Raw genomic sequence first — 16,207 nt, forward strand, 5'->3', positions numbered from 1 at the left:
GGGTGAGGAGGAGCTAAGAGTGAGAGGAAAGCAGTGACAAGGCACAGATTCAAGGTGAAGGGACACGATGGCTACTGACGTTTGGCTTTCACCACTGCTCACCACGGCGGGTGAGGGGCTGGGGAACCAGCTGAGACTAAACCAGGTGCAGTTTCTCCGGATGAACTGGGCAAACAGAGTCAAGTCCCAGCTCCTCCCGAGCCCCCTGGGCCTCAGAAGATCTTCCTGTAAAGAGTGGAGATGGGAGGACCACCTTGGAGGGCGTGGTGGGCACCCCATGAAGAGTGGGCTGTGAATGTTTTAGCACAGCTCTTGGAAGGAGCAAGGAGCGGCACACGATAGTTAGAGGCCCTGGTGATCAGTAATGAGAAATACCACGTCTGAATCGGACAGAGGACAGGCCAGTGCGCCGTGACCTCCCGAAAGCTCTGTAAGACACTGGGACCAGTCAGCACCCCGGGTGACCGCTCCCCCACAGCCTCACGGGGAGGGGGGTCGGGGTCTGGCTCTCCCCTGGCTGGCAGCCTGGACATGTTGGCGCTGTGACAGTGCCCAGGGACACCAGCAGAGGGCAGTGACGCCCAACAGATAGACCAGGCCAGGAGCACATGTGGAACAACCTGGAATTCCCCAGAAATGCCTGGGTGGCGAGGGCACTGCTTTCCTGGGCCACGTCCATGAAGGCCAAATCTCCATGAAGCCGGGACTGTCCGCAGCGGCCCCAGTGGCACCCGCAGGTTGGCTGGGGATGGGGGGTGCAGGCCCCCCGCAGCTTCCATCACTCCTGTTTGCGGGAGCGGAAAATGGGGCCTAGAGAGACACGGGCGGGGGGAAAGACCAGGAACACCACAGACGTGCTCCAGGCCAGGGAGCGGGGTGCCCCTGGGAGGGGCAGGAGCCTTCCACAGCCCCAGGAGGGCTCCCCTCATGCTGCACCAGGTGCCCGCGGGGGGGGGCTGTCCCTTCTCCACCTGCTTCCTCGGTGTCTCTGCTCGACCGCCAGCATCCCGCCCCGTGTGGGATCCCCTGACACCCAGGCGCCTCGGAGACTCAGACCTAGGCACCCGGCCCGGACCCGGGGCCGCCTCCCCGTCCCCGGGGCCGCCTCCCCGTCCCCCGGCCTGCTGCTCAGCAGGCCCACGGCGAGCTCCCCAGCTGCCCGCCTGCCGCGCCTCCCCAGCAGCACCCGTCACCCAGCACCCGCCAGGCCCACCCGCCTGCGCCCCTCTTGTCCTGTCCGGCGGCCTGTCTGTGAGGGCACAGCAGGCCCCGCCCCCGGCCCATGGCTTCCTGCGGCCCGTGGACACATTGCCATAAGTCACGTCCTCGGATTAGTCAACAGTTTGTCTTCAGAGAACTTCCCTTTCTCTTGAATCCCACAGCCTTTTATTTGTTAAACATTGCCGGCTGCCTTAAAAAATACAGCTTTACTGAGATAGAATTCACCGACCATAAAGGACACACACACGAAGCATACAACTCGGGGGGTTTTAGTGTTTTTAGAGGTTGCATAGCCATCACCGTAATTTCACCCAAAACAGAAGCTCCGTCCACATTAGTGGACTCTGCCCACCCCCAGCCCCGAGCTCGGGACTGGCCTGTGCCACCTCAGACTAATGGGACCCCGCCGCAGGGAGCCTCTTGTGACTGGCCCCTGTGGCTCTGCAGCATGTTTCGGAGGCTCTGCCTTTTGGCTGCCACCCGCGAAGGCACCATGTCAAACTAGATGCGACTGTCCCTGCCCTGAGCTGCCCTCGGTGAGTGAGGAAGGCGCGGAGCAGCGATGACACCACAAACAGCTCGTGACGGGTTTGATAAGGAGAAGTCAGGAGCGCTAAGGCTGTGCCCGACGGAAGCTGGGGACAGGCCGGGGAAGCAGTGACGAGGCTGCAGGGCCGGAGGCGAGCGGGTCGGCCAGACGAGGAGACAGGAAGAGCACCGCACGCAGAGGGAACAGCATGTGCAAAGGGCCTCTGGCAGGAAGACAGTGAAAGGTGGCCGAGTGCTCGAGGCCCAAAGGGAAGGAAGTGGCCCAATAGGGGATCCCCAAGAAGTCGGAGGGGCACGGAGCGCCTTGAAGCCTTCCGTCAGCAGTTTCGACTATCCAAAGAGCAGTGGGGAGCCACTGAAGGTTTAAAACTGAGGAGAGATGTCATCCCAGCTGTGTTTTGAAAGGTCATTCTCAAGGCTGGGTGGAGAATGGGAGCCATGAGGGGACACTGCAGAGCTGGGTGGCGGGCTCCAGGGAGGAAGGGGTGGGAAGGCTTGCCACCGGCCCGGGAGGCAGTGGGTGAAGGGGTGAGCGAGCGGAAGGGGTGAACGGGGCCCCATTCTGAGACGGAGAAGCACAGAGCTGTGGCAGCCAGGACTGGTCTGGGGCCGGGCACCGTCTCCTCATATTCCACACAACCTGAGGCCAGAGCAGCCGGGAGCTCTCAGGCCCCAACCTCGTTGCCTGACACAGCCGGCCATGGGCTTGCACGCAGCTCCGCAGCCTGCCCACGTTGCCCGACAGTTTAGGACGCATCTGGCCGGCCCCTCCCGGCGGCTGCCACCTCTCCATGTTATGTCCCCAGCAAACTGGCACCTTAGCAAAGTTGTGCTCTGCCCCCGGTCGATGCATTAAACTGAAATTTTTCTAACCAACACACCCTGTGCCAGCTTTAATTCCCAACTGATTTATCCACCCAGTTTATTACCAGGGCTCAATTCAATCAATAGTGGCTGGATTCAGCCTGCAGAGGTGTCTCTGGCTTCTGTGCGTAGACGCCCCTGGGGTGGTTGGTGGTTCCTCCCCTGCATTGCAGGGCCCCCTGTCCCCGAAACCGATGGCTCTGCCTCACCGCAGGTCAAACCGGCATCGGCATCCAAGTAACCAAGCCCAGGACTGCCAGACCCTCTGGATGCCACAGACCCCTCTCCCCACCGGGCCTGCTGTCCTTGGTTCCAAACTGCCCTGGGCTGGCCATGACCCCAGGACTCCCTGGGAAAGAAAAGTTTCACAGACCACGCGGTTCCTGTGTCAACCCGGCCAGAGCAGGCTCTGGGAAGAGGAACGACACGCGTGACCTGTACGAATTATGTCTCACTGCGCTGGGACCAGGGTCTCAGATCCTTATCTTTTGCCCTGGACATATGAAAACAGGATGTTAGGGTTTCTTGTTCCCAAGGATTTAGCAAAACTTTTGCTAAAAAAGAAAATAGAAAAAGATGCCAGAATGATTTTTTTCCTTCCAAAAGGAGGGTCATGGGGTCTGAAACCAAATATGAGGTCAAGTTCTTCCCCCTCAAACTCGCTCTGGCAAAAGTTCAACAGAATCACATCCGCTGGTGCTAATTCTAAACTTCCCGGAGGAGGCCCAGCAGGAGGGCTGGCCCAATCTATAGCCTTTCTCAAAATAAATCACAGCAGGTCATGGCAGCATAGTTAGTAAAATGTTATGCTATCTGGCATCTCCATGCTTCTCTCTTCCCCCCTCTTTAAGCCAACTTAGAAATGCCTTTAGGTGGGGAGGCAAAGGCCTAAACCATTCATCTAGTACTAACCGCCTTCAGGGGCACAGCAAGTCCTGTAAGTGGGTGTCAGGGCTGGGTGGGGGAGGCAACAGGGAGTGGTAGGGCTTGTGGCAAACTTAGGAAGGGGCAGCTGCTACTTTACCCCAGCTCATCTTTGCCTGGGAAGGGTAACTCCAGATACCAGGGTTCCTGGCCTTGCCAAAGACTCTCGTGACTCCCCAAATAGGCACAGACATCCTGTGCCATCAGGTCATGTGAGGACCAGGGGTCCTGGGACCGCTGGTATCTGACCAGTGACTACAGCTGTGTCCCCCAAGGGGCAGAGATTGTAAGACTGACCAAAGCGCTGTTTACCACCAGCCCAAAGGGCTGAGTCAAAATTAAATTTGCATCGAAGTCGTATTTTCCTTTCTTCTTTTTCCCTCTTAACTCTCCTCCTAGTGTGGGAACCAAACATTTGGTGCCACTGCCTCCGGGAAGGAAGGCTGCTCCTGGAAGAGAGGAGAGCCGGGGACAGTCCTCGGCTTCTGGGGTTTCAGAGGTTCTATCCTTCGAGGAGGGGAGAGAACTCAGGGAGCACAGGGCCTGCAGCAGGTCTGATGGGTGGAAAGCCTCCTAGAAAACTTGCCCTCCCACCCTACCCATCCCTGAGATGGGCATAGTTTCTCTGCAAGAGGGGAGGCAGGGGAGGGAGCCCTCATTCCAGGAAAAGCCTGCTTGGAAGGGGACAAGACCCCATGCGGATACGGCTGCCCAGAGTGTCTGGGCAGGGAGGACATGAGTCAGTCTCCTGGAGCTGCTGTGGCAAGAAGAGGAACAGCAGAGGGTGCCGGAGCCCAGCCAGGGGTGGCCCCAGGATGGCATGAGAGTAGCAGGGGTTGTCCTACTTGGCCCCCCGAGTTTCTCCAAGTGGTGTGGGAGCAGCTCAATGAGCCCACTGTCCCAGAAAATAGAAAGGAAGTGGCCGAGAGAGAGCAGGACCAAACAGGACCCTGCCGATATCACAAAGATTTAGCAGTCAGCTGCGTGGACCAGAGCTGGGGCTCAGAGAGGACCACATGTCTCAGCAGAAGCCAGCGGCCCAGCCCCGACGCCCAGGCTGCCACAAATGTCCAGGAAGGGAAATAAAAGTAAAAGCTGCTCCTCCATCTCATCCAGCTGGAAGACGCGAACCACACACCCACCAAGCCTGGTGCTGAGGAGCCCTGGAAGCTGCTGCATCTGTGTGAACCCTGAGGCGGAGCAGCAGGGCCCAGACTCTCATGTGCATGCAATGCCCTGGGGACCTGGTTAAAATGCACATTCTGATTTGTGAGGTCTAGGGGGGCAGAGACTTGTGTTTCTAACAAACTCTCAAATTCTGAGTAGCAGGTTCTAAAGGGTACAGAGGAAGAACTAGAATGCACTGGCCTGAGTGCTGGCCAAGGGGTATTCTCTGGAATTAAAGTAAGCTGGAAAAAAACACAAAAATCACCATTTTACAATGTGAGTCCCATGTTCTCAGATTGGATGGTGGTGGTGATTGCACAAGTTTGTAAATTTACAAAAAATCATTGAATTGCACACTTAAAATGGTTTTAATATAGTGTTATGTAAGTCATATCTCAATCGATCCATTTTTGAATGTGTCACACCCTATGGCCAAATTTGAGATTATCTGAGCATCAATAATAATAAAATAATAATTAGTTGGTTGAAACACATTGACTATATAAATACCCCAGCATCCATAATGATCGAGAACTGAGTGAGCATCTTTCCTGCCCTTCAGTTGGAACTGCCTTTCAGAAAACCAAATATGCCTAGAAGAGTGAAGCTTTTTTTTTTTACAGGAGGACGCCAGCTAATGAAATGTGGAAGGAATGACAGAATGAGAAATCACCGCTTTGCAGCCCCCAGGAGATAACTGGCTCGGTCAGGGAGTATCAATTTAATAAAGGGTGGATGGGGACAGAGCCACATGAGCTGCGACTCCCACCCGCTAGGCTGGCCAGCCCAGGGGGCAGGCGGTGGGCAGGCGACGCTCTCGCCGCGGGAGGGGCACAGGATGGGCAGCCCCCGCGGGGACAGCCTGGCAGTTCCTCAGACGGGTCCACAGGGCGCCGCGTGGCCCAGCAGTCCCGCTCCTAGGTATACGCCCGAGCGCGCTGAAGACACGTGTCACACGAAACCCTGCACGAATGTTCACAGCAGCATTATTCCAACAGCCAGGCAGAAGAGGGGGTGGCCATCAAAAGACGCAGCTAACCAGGCGGGGGCCCGTCCGTGCAGAGAACACTCTTCAGCCACGGGAGGAGTGAAGCACTGGCTCACGCGGAGCGTGGGTGGGCCTTGAACCCGTGGCGCTGAGTGAGGAAGAGGCCCGAGGGGTCACAGATCGCAGGATTCCGCTGATGTGAGATGCCCAGAACAGGTAAATCCGTGGAGACGGAAAGGTGAGTGGGCGTCGGGGCGGGGGCACCGGAGATGAGGGGTGACTCTCCAATGAGTATGGGACTCCCTTGGGAGTGATGCGAATATTTTGGAGCTAGACAGAGGCGATGGTTACACAGCTCCGTGAATGTATCAAAACCGTCGACCCGTGTACTCCGAATGGCGAATTGTCTGGACTGTGAATTACACGTCGATAAAGCTACTTTTGAAAAAGGCAGATGAGAGGACATACACTGTGTGATTCCACCTCCTTGAGGGGCCTCGGGTAGTCACATCCCTAGAGACAGGAAGGAGGGGGCTGGGGGCTGGGGCTGGGGCTGGGGGGTTAGTGTTTGATGGGCGCCGAGTTTCAGTGTAAGAAGCTGAAACGCTCTGGAGGCGGAGGGTGGCGGAGGCCGAACAACAGTGCGAATGTGCTTAATCCACTCAACTGTCCGCTGATAAACAGTTAAAATAGTAAATTTCGTTACGCTTGTTTTACTGTAATAATAAAAAGGCAGGTGGAAGACAGAATATTCACAAGGTGTGAAGGGGTCATCCCCAGCCGACATGTGAGCCCAAAGAAGGAGCATAGCTTCCCGCCGGAGAGCGGTTGTCCGACCCCAGCCCGGGCTCAGGCCTCACGCCCGGGCAGGGCCACCGGGAGCACCTTGTGACGTCAGCAACGTCACTCACCTGGGAAGGGCCCTGGCAAGTATGGTCAACCTGACTCTGATCCCACGGGTAGGGGTTCCACGCCCAGTCCACAGGGAAACCGGGGCAAGTTAAGAGACACCACGTGGACGCAGGACCTTCCACCGGACACCTGGGCTGGCCTCTTCTAGGGTGGCAGGGGTCAGGGGTCGCTGCTCTATGTTAAAACAGATTCCATGGCCTCAAAGATGTCCACATCCTCCCCTTTGGAACCTGGGAAGGTGTTACCTTCCGTGCCAACGTGATTTTGCAGATTGATTCGGGATCCTGAGATGGAGATTATCCTGGTCCAATCTACATCACAAGGACCCTATGAGAGGGAGGCAGGAGAGGCTGAGAGAGGGGGAGATGAGGCCACAGAAGCAGGGTCAGAAAGACGCTGGTTTTGAAGACCCAGAAAGGCAGCCATGAGCCAAGGAATGTGGGCGCCTCTAGAAGCCGGAGAAGGCAGGGAACTGATTCTTCCCTGAGAGCCTCCGGAAGGGCCCAGCCCTGCTGACACCTTGATTGTAGCCTGTAAGGCCCATTTCAGGCTTCCAACCTCCAGAACTGTAAGAAGATAAACCTGCGTTATTTGAAGCCACTAAGTCTACGGTCATTTTTTTAAAGCAGCCATAGGTAACTAACACAGATGCTACCTGGAAATTATTGTTCTTTTGTTTGGGTGTGACAATGGTGCTAGATTTTGTAGGATAAAGTCCCCGTTCTGAGAAGAGACAGACCAAAGGGCTTGAGGGAGACGTGTCCAGGACTCTGGCAAAATAGCTCTCCCGGGAAGCAGATATGGCAAAAGTTAGCAACTACTGGATATGCTTGTTCTATTTTTCTACATGCTTCAACTTTTCTATAATAAAAAGCTTTTTAAAATCTCAAAGTAGAGAAGATTTCATCCAGTTTGGGGATTTGGGCCTGGGAAGTGGGAGGAGGTGGGACCCGGACCCTTTTGCCTGTGGGCGCAAACCCGTGGACTCCCAGCAGGCCGGCCCTGCACAGGCCTCGGGAGCTGGCCTCATGCCGTGCGTGTCCTTGCTCCCCCCTCTGCCCGATCCCTCCCACCGCACGTAGACCCACTCCCATCTTGGAATCAACAGCCCCCCTGGGCACCATGGGGCCCAACTTCCTGAGGAGCTGTCCGCACCTACAGTCTCCTCTCCTTCAAGTTTCTGCTGGCTCTTCAACAACGCCCCCAGAAGGACACCCATCCCCAACGTGCCACTGCGGCTGGCCTGGTCAGGGGTGGTTGTGTAACCAAGTCTAGTGGTGTCTCTCTACCCTCAGCTGGCTTGACCTGTCAGCAGCTTTAACTCATATGACCACACTGCCACCACTCAGAGTCCCCTCCGAGCGCCTCCACTCATCCTTCTTTGCTGGCCGCTCTACCTGAGCTCGAAATACAGGGGACCCAGGAGAGGCAAGGGGGACAGTGATAAAGGTGCCAGGGCCCCATAGCGTCCAGCAAGCAGGGGTCGGCCCTGACCTAGAGAACAGGGCTACAGGGAAAGAGCGGTCACAGTTTCTATCTGGACCAGGCTAGACTTTTTAAGATTTGCAAAAGATGGTGGTTGATTAATAGCAGTGGACCGCCAGAGGATCTGGTGACTCCCCCAGACAGGGAGGGGAGGCCGACGGGGTGGGCGTGCCGGGCTATAGCGGAGCAGCCGGAAATGGTCCCCGATGGCCCCCGTCGGAGTAGCCCAGAGCCTGGAGGAGCTTTCCCAGCACTGAGCGCTCAGTCACTGTATTTGGTGGATGCCCCGGCGGGGAGCATGCCCCACACCTCCCCTCACTGCTGCCGTCTGTGTCTGACTCCAGTTCAGTGCGCCAAGCTTCAGGGTACAGACTCCTTTCTTTTCAAAGGAAGTGGCCTTGGCTCCCCAAGCCTCTGTCCCTGCAGGGGGGAACAGCAGCACCTCACCCGGTCCTTCCCAGAAGCAAAAGAGACACTTGATAGCTCTGGCAAAACCAGATCTAATTCATTTCTTTCATTATTTAAATATACTTCCAAACCATGCGTCGGATGAACCAGGCATGAAATATATTGCAGTTTGCTGAAAGGTGGAGCTAAATCCTGACGTCCTTTGAAGATGCTCTTTGGTAAAAATAGTAATCATTTTAAATCCCAGCCATTCTCCGCGTGCTATTTGCTCGTACTTTGCTCAAGGAAAGTAACGTAATGGACCTTGAGTTTCAAAATACCTAAATTAGCCAGATGCCTTCTTGCTGCAGCCCCTAACTTAAAATGTTCGTTAGAGTTGCAAAGAAGGTCCTAGGCCTTTCCTTTTAGAAATTCCAGCTTGGAATTTATCTCAAGCTGCCTGGTTTTCATCCCTGGTCCTCAAACCGTAATTTGTGAGCCCCTGGAGAAGGAATCTTTGAATTGGAGAAACGTATGCCTTTCTGAATCCTTATACTATTATTAGCTTTATGTGAAAACACTATCCACATAAAGTTAGATATTTAAAAAAATATCTTCTAGCATGCAAAGATCAACACAGCATAAAAGGCTCGAGTGGAAAGTCGGGGGGGGGGGTGGTCTAAAGGGGAGGGGACAATTAATGAACGCAGCAGGTCTCAGGTTTGTACCCTGGGCGCAGGACGTGCCCAGGTCGGAGCCCAGAAGTTTCCGCGGCGACAGCTGATCCGTGGTCTCGCCGCGCCACCTGGTGGCCGCTTCTCCCCACCACCGGCAGCCGCGCGCAGAGCGCCACCTAGCGGGAGCCCCGCCGCCGCCCTGGGAGGCCTGGGGAGGGTTTGGGGGAGGGTTTTCCTTCTGAACCCAAGACTGAGGGTGGAAGAAATTGTTCAGGAGCCCGTGGGCCGCCCTGACGTCGCTGGGGCTCTGAAAGAAGCAGAGGAGGAGATGTCGGTGGGGTCTGATTACCTGCTGTTGCCCGGCCCGTGGCCTCTCCTGGCTGGGCCTGGGTGGGCCCCTCCGCAGTGTTGTGAGAATGGGTGCCGGTATTTTCTGCTCTTTATGAGCAGGGGAAAGGGGCCTTAGAGAGGTAACAGAGGTCACAGCCACCAGGAAGTGCTCCCAGGCAAGCTGGTCTGTAATTAGGTAAGTTTAATATTATTAGGTGCTTGTTAAAACCATGGTCTGTGGCCAGGCATCCTTACTCTGCCATTCACGTGCTGTGCGACTCTGGGCAAGTTGCTGACTGCTCTGGGCCTCAGTTTCCTCGGTGAAAAATGGACATCGCTTAGAACATGCTCAGTGCCACTCAGCACCAGCCTCCCTGGGAGTTTCTTAGAAATCTCAGGCTCTGCCTGGAACCTACTGAATCCAGGGTCTCGGAGGTGAAGCCCGGCCTTGTGTGTGCTTTTAAAAGTATATATATATCTTTACTGATTTCAGAGAGAGGAAGGGAGAGGAGAGATAGAAATATCAATGATGAGAGAGTCATTGATTCGCTGCCTCCTGCATGCCCCCGACTGGGGATCGAGCCCCCAACTCAGGCATGTGCCCTGACTGGGAATCGAACCACGGCCTCCTGGATCTTAGGTCGATGCTCAACCGCTGAGCCACGCCCAGCCAGGTGCCTTGTGTGTTTTAACAGGCCCTACCTGCATGCTCAGGGTGAAAAACCTCTGACTTTCAGGACCGTTGCAAAGACTAACTGAGATAACGCATATGCACAATATCTAGCCTGGGACACGTGCTCAGTAAAAGACTGCTACAATTCTCAAACTATGAAGAACTTGGGTGGGGGGTTTCTCTTTCCTTCTTATACCTTTTTGTATGTTTTAAGTACAAATGTAAAACACGTTAAACCTAGAATTACCTATGACTCAGCAATTCCTCTCTAGGCATATACCCAAAGATTGACAACAGGGACTCAGATCCTTACACACCCACGTTCAGAGCGACATCGTTCACAGCTCAAAAGGTGGAAACTGCAAATGCCCCCAACTGATGAGCGAGAAACAATGGAATATTATTCAGCCATAAAAAGGAATGACTCGATGATATATGCAACAACAGGGATGAACCCAAAAAATATTATGTGAAGAAGCCATTTACAGGAGGCTACATGTTGCGGCATTTGATTTCTATGAAATATCCCAAATGAGCAGACCACAGAGACAGAGAGGTTAGTGGTTGTCTAGGGTCGAGGGGTAGGGAGTAGAGGGCTCAGGGTTTATTTTTAGGGCAATGTTCTGAAAATGTTCTGGAAATGTTCTGAACTAGACTGGTGGTGGTGGCACAGCACTGTGAATGCACTGACTGCCATTAATGGCAAGTTTATGTTACGTGTATTTTACCACAATTAGAGAAAAAGAAGACACGCTGGTTGGGGCCATTCCAGCCAGCTCACCCTCGCTGTCCTGGAGTCGGCGGCACTGAGAGTCTGACAATCTTTGACATCATTCGTTTGGCTCCAATAAACTTCAAAGCCCATCTATTAGCTTTGCCACCTTTTTAAAACTGTAACCCGATGAGCTCATCCACATTTCCTGGGCCACTTGCTGTTTTTCACTTACTGACACATCACAGACACCCCTCGTGGCCGTCCCTTGGCCGATACATACAAATCAAGCCATTTTTTAATAGCTGCAAAATGTGCCACCAGCATTCCCACCGGTGAGCATTTGGAGTGTTTCCAGCACTTGCCACCGCGAACAGCTGTCGTGGACATTCGCGCGCACGTCTCGCTGTGGGCTGGGCTTTGTCTGCGGCGTGGGTTCCCCGGGGGGCCGGGCCGGGGTGGGGCCCCTCATCCCTGCTGCGGGCCTCATCCCGAAGGGCATCACCCTCCCTCTGCGGGGGGCAGAGCCACTTCCCGGGCACCCGCCGTGTGCACGCGCACCACAGCCCGGAGGTTATCAGTATGTATCATTTTCCCAACTGCACACCGACGGTGCCCACCGACCCCACACGTAGGTGACGCCGTACAGGTACACTGGTTTGACAGCTGGCGGCGCTGGCCTCCCTGTGCCGTGCCCAGGTTTGGGAGCCTTCGGGCAGGGGAGCCGCAGCCCCTCCGGCTGTGCCGAGAGCTGTGCTGTGCCTCCAGGGTGGGTGCGCGTCCACACGCCCGCCCTGCACAGTTTCAGGGGAGGGGGGGCTGCCTGCCAGCCCGTCGCCCGCCCTGCACAGTTTCAGGGGTTGGGGGGGACTGCCTGCCAGCCCGTCACCCGCCCTGCACAGTTTCAGGGATGGGGGGGACTGCCTGCGAGCCCGTCGCCCGCCCTGCACAGCTTCAGGGATGGGGGGGACTGCCTGCGATCCCGTCGCCCGCCCTGCACAGTTTCAGGGATGGGGGGGACTGCCTGCGAGCCCGTCGCCCGCCCTGCACAGTTTCAGGGATGGGGGGGACTGCCTGCGAGCCCGTCGCCCGCCCTGCACAGTTTCAGGGATGGGGGGGACTGCCTGCCAGCCCGTCGCCCGCCCTGCACAGTTTCAGGGATGGGGGGGACTGCCTGCCAGCCCGTCGCCCGCCCTGCACAGTTTCAGGGGTCCGGGGGGGGCTGCCTGCGAGCCCGTCGCCCGCCCTGCACAGTTTCAGGGGTGGGGGGGCTGCCTGCGAGCCCGTCGCCCGCCCTGCACAGTTTCAGGGGTCCGGGGGGGCTGCCTGCGAGCCCGTCGCCCGCCCTGCACAGTTTCAGGGGTCCGGGGGGGCTGCCTGCCAGCCCGTCGCCCGCCCTGCAGTTTCAGGGGTCCGGGGGGGCTGCCTGCCAGCCCGTCGCCGAGCCCTGCTCCCGAGTCCGAGCGTGACGCAGGCTGCTGCATCTTTGACATTTCCGATGAACACAAACACCGGCGTTTTTCTAAATGTTAATGGATTTCTGTGCCCTCTGCTGGGTGCTTGCGTACTCGGTGCGCAATGCAGAGGCAGAGCCCAGCGACTGGAATTTTCCTTTCGCCTTAGACAGTTTTGTTTTTTTCCCTCTCCTGCAGAACTGGCCCTGGAGTTAGAAGTTCAGAACGACTTTCTAGAAGTTGCTGAGGAAGCCCTGTACTTAATCCCAAAATCAGCAAGTGTCAGGGAAATTATTCATCTCCCACTTTGGGGATTACTCGGCCTGGATGGAGACTCTTATTGTATAAGGTTTGCTGGAAATTTATGAGGCTCTCTGGAAACCGGGAGACTATTGATTCCCGGTGAGTAAACACTTTAAGCAAATTAAGTGGTGGTAGTAATAATAATAATAATAATGGCTACTATTTGTCAAGCGTCTGCTCTGTGCCAGGTATTTAATCCCTCCAGTGATGACAGGGGCAGGTTTTATTACCCAAATGTTACCCATGAAGGCACTGGGCTCTGAGACATACAAATGCTTGGCCCAAAGCCACACAGCCAGTGGCAAAGGAAAATTCTAAGCAGATCTACCAGCCCACAAGCCCCAGCCCTTCCCAGGGGCCACACCAGCGGGGCTTAGGGTCCAGCACACACAGCTCACCTTGGTTCCACCAACACGCCCAGGTTGGGCTTCAGGTGATGGGGCCTGTGAAAGACAAGGTAGCTCAGGTCTTGAAGGTAACCATTTGCCCCGAGGTCACACACTGGTTAGGAGTCAAAGAAGGAACAGACTCCTGGCCCACAGATAAACCGAAAACAAGGCAACCTTATTAACTCCTAGCAAAACACGGTTGCCTGCAGAAGCCGCTCTATTTATGTATTTTTAGAAGGGAGACTGGCGAGGGTCGGGAGGAGTCTAAGGCATACCAGCCCCAAGTGGAGACTGCCTCCTTGTAGGGTTTAAAAGAACTGAGAGTGGTTTGAAAGGAGATAACTTTCTCACTCTAAGTTTCAGCGTCACTTAAAGTCCCCTGAGGTGCCACCTGTAAGTGGTCCTTTGGCCTGTCTGGGAAACACTGGCTGGTGGCTCTGCTTCGGTTGAAGGAGCATCCAGGTCCAGCGCAGAGGGTAGAATCGGTGGCCAAAGCCCAAGCTCAGCTGACACCTCGTGGGCGAGTCTTTGGAGAAAGATGGCAAAGTGCTGAAGAGCGGTTAGGGCTGAGACACCCAGGGGTGGGCGGAGGTCCAGAGGGGCAGCCAAGGCACCCACACCCAGGGTCCGGAGGGTGCTGCAGACCAGGCCCACAGGCAGGATGCAGAAGCAGGCTCAGGGTCTTTGTTCAGCCACCCGACAATGTGGGCGGGGCAGCCGGGACTTGATGGCCTGGGAGTGAGGTCGCCGAACCAGACCTGGGGAAGATGCTGAAGCCACCCCTGAACCACAGCCTGTGTCATCTCTTTCTAATCTATACTGCATCACCTCCAGGAGGACTGGAGGCAACTTGTAATTAATCATATGTACAAGACAGGGTAACCCGTTACAACTCACTCAGAACAAGAGGCTGGGTATTTGCTCTGGGGGGAGATGACCTGGCTCTGCACATCCTGGCAGCCAAGGCAAGTAGGAACACAGCTGTCGTCTGCTTATACTGAGTGGTCCATCTCCAGAGGGGCTCCCTGATTCCAACGACTGCTTTCCAGGTGAACAATGGCCCTGATGGCAAAGAGATGCTAAGAAATCCTCCTTCACGTGGCTACCAAGAAATCCAAGGACACTCAGTGACAATTTCATGGGGGCACTAAGCTCAAAGGGTCAGGTCATCAGTTTTTTGGTGATAGGAACTGGAGAGTTCAAGAAAGGCACCAGGCGGCTCTCCTGTCTTCCCTCTCTGGGGCATCAGTAATTTAGCCTTTGACCTCAGCAAGACTCAACCCAGCTCTCAGATAGTAACAGCTGGCACCTATCGAGCGCTTGCTGCTTCCCAGGCCCTCACAACGCCCGGAGGGACCAGGCACTCTGACTACCCTCCTTCTTCTGACCACGGGGCAGAGCCAGGGAGATGGGATCCGGGGTCCACGCTGACCCCAGACTCTGCATCTCCACACTCCCCTTGCACCCAGTTCCTTGCTCTAGTGGCTGAGAGCCCAGCCTCACGAGAAATACAAGACAAGGAGGGGGCTGGACGTTATACCCAGAGGACTGACCCAGCTCGTTTTCCAGAGGAAGGCCATTCTCTCCGCAGGGAGGTGAGGCCCACCTGGGTGACTGCAGGCCACAGCTGATTCACCGCTAAAGACCATCCTCAGCGCCTTGGGGCTACAAGGATTTTAAAGTCCTACAAAAATGTTTGAGGTTGCTCCTCTCCCCCACCCCAACATTTTTTTTTTTCTGTTGACTCTAAAGTATGACCAAAAACAAAACCTTCAAAAGAAATGGGAACTCATCAATATAATAATATAATATAATATAATATAATATAATATAATATAATATAATATAATATAATATAATATAATATAATATAAAATATAATATAATATAATATAATATATAATATAATATAATATAATATAATATAATATAATATAATATAATATAATATAATATAATATAATATAATATAATATAATATAATATATATTAATTATATATAATATCTACAGATGTAACATGATTGTGATCAATTGCCAGTCAGCTCTTCTAGGCTGCAGGCATATTTTACTGGATCTGTGATGAGACTTGTTTGAATATGAGAGACAGGATGTTGAGATTGTCTCAAAGAACCCAGGACCTCTAGGCGGGTTCAAATGACCCTGCCACAGACTCAGGAAAATGTCACCACAGAGAGTTTGGAACTTGCCCAATTTCTGGCCAAGTGTTTAATTGAACTGGGGCCGGCGGAAGATAGAGCACTTGCCTCCAAAGTTCTGGGGACAAGTGTCAGGCAGTTGGTGCTCCTAAAACGAAGACAACAGAGCACAGCTCCAGGCGGACATGACTTTGAGTAATGCCGCTTGTTAAGTTAAAAGGGTGCTCAAGTCCTCCCCCCAGCACACCTCATTAGCTAAATGAATTGACCCACTCGATGGGGTTATTTAATATCTGCCTATTGACTTTGGAGAAAGCCTGCCAAAAACAAGATCTTGGTTTTGACATAGTTGATGCTAAACTCTATTTTTTCCCTGACTATTATTTGTCAAACAGATTGCTGAGCTGGGTACAGCCCCATCTGCAGAGTGTGGAGCCCCATCAACACAGCTCTTACTCGCTATGACAGCAGGAAATGCGGCCAATTAATTTAAAAGCTGAATCCAGTTATTGGAATCTAAGTCAGAAGGAAGGGCGCCAGGATTCAATGCCATCTCCGTCATTTTAATAACACAACTTCAAGGATTGTGAGGCGATTCCAGGAGATGCGTCAGGATATAGGGCTTTAGAGAAACACGCATGGCAGGTCCCATGGCCATTCCCTCCCGTGGCTTCGGAGCCAAAGACTGTCCCAATGAGTCCCAAGTTGTTTCTACCACTTTCCTCTGTGAAACAAGTTAGTTTCACAATGGAGGGCAGGCCCCTGGGTGCGCCTCAAATGTTCAATTCTAAAATAAATCAGGCCAACACTTAAGAACCAGAACTTATATCAAAAAGCCAGGTTTGCAGCTCTAGACAGCTTAGAAAGATCTAGCAGCCTTTGACCCCCAGTTCTACTGGAGCTGAGCCATGGCACCCTCTTCAGACAGGGCGGGGCATGTCAGTTAGCCCCAGACTTCACCTTTCCTTACTGTCTCCCCTCCCCAGCTGACTCACCCACACAGCAGGCCGGGCC

This window comes from Miniopterus natalensis, chromosome 7 (genome assembly GCF_054644295.1).
Source record: "Miniopterus natalensis isolate mMinNat1 chromosome 7, mMinNat1.hap1, whole genome shotgun sequence".
In the NCBI taxonomy this organism is placed as follows: domain Eukaryota; kingdom Metazoa; phylum Chordata; class Mammalia; order Chiroptera; family Miniopteridae; genus Miniopterus; species Miniopterus natalensis.